We start from the raw sequence: 898 nt of genomic DNA on the forward strand, positions 1-898 counted from the left end.
GTTTAGGTTTATGTAGAATCTGAGGTCACATTAGACAGGAAACATGTTGAGATGGAGGAGGTTTATTGGGGAGGGGAGGTACTCTACAGGAATAATATCTGTAAAGAAGTAAGGGAAGCAAGAGAACTTGAACCTCTATACATTTGTAAAAAAGCTCTCAGCCAACTCCATGGAGGAGAATGAAATAGGATGTACCTTGAATTAAGGTGTCTTGAATTGTGGTAAACTACTGAGGTCCCTGTAACTTCTCTTCAACAAGTCTTTGGATGTAGGCAGCCCTGAGAAAATGATATGTAATTTTGAGGGAGACTTCTCTCTCTGGTAGCTCAGAAACTATCCCTAAGGGGAGAGGTCTGAGTGGTACACTACAGAGTGCACTGCAGTTGTCTTTAAAAAAAAAAAAAGAAAGAAAAGACCTTTGTGTATGCCTAGTGTATACTGTGTACACTGCAGTTATTAAATAAACAGTAGCTATTATTAATTATTATGATGATGGTTATTTAGGAGGATTCATAGAATTTTTTCTGAGGGCCCCATAGGATTACATGCACACTATTTAACAATTATTAAGTCATAAAATATGCAATTAAAATATAAGGTAGTTGTTTCTTTTTGAGGCCAATCTCCACAACTTGTTTCTATGCATATGCACCAAAAAGAGCTAATGGATCATTTCAATCATTGTATAATCCATGCATCACAAAGAGTCTATTAATTTCTGCTGGTGTTGCCTAACATGGAATACACTACAGAGGTGTAATTTAAAAGCCAAATATAGACATGCATGGTGATCCAAAATAAGTATGTAGAAGAGACTTCCTAAAGCATTAAATTTTTTCATTGGCCAGCTAACTGGCTTTGAATTATTTCTAATGGATAGAATGTTTTAGCAGTATTC

Source organism: Crocuta crocuta, unplaced genomic scaffold (assembly GCF_008692635.1).
Source record: "Crocuta crocuta isolate KB4526 unplaced genomic scaffold, BGI_CrCroc_1.0 scaffold885, whole genome shotgun sequence".
Lineage (NCBI taxonomy): Eukaryota > Metazoa > Chordata > Mammalia > Carnivora > Hyaenidae > Crocuta > Crocuta crocuta.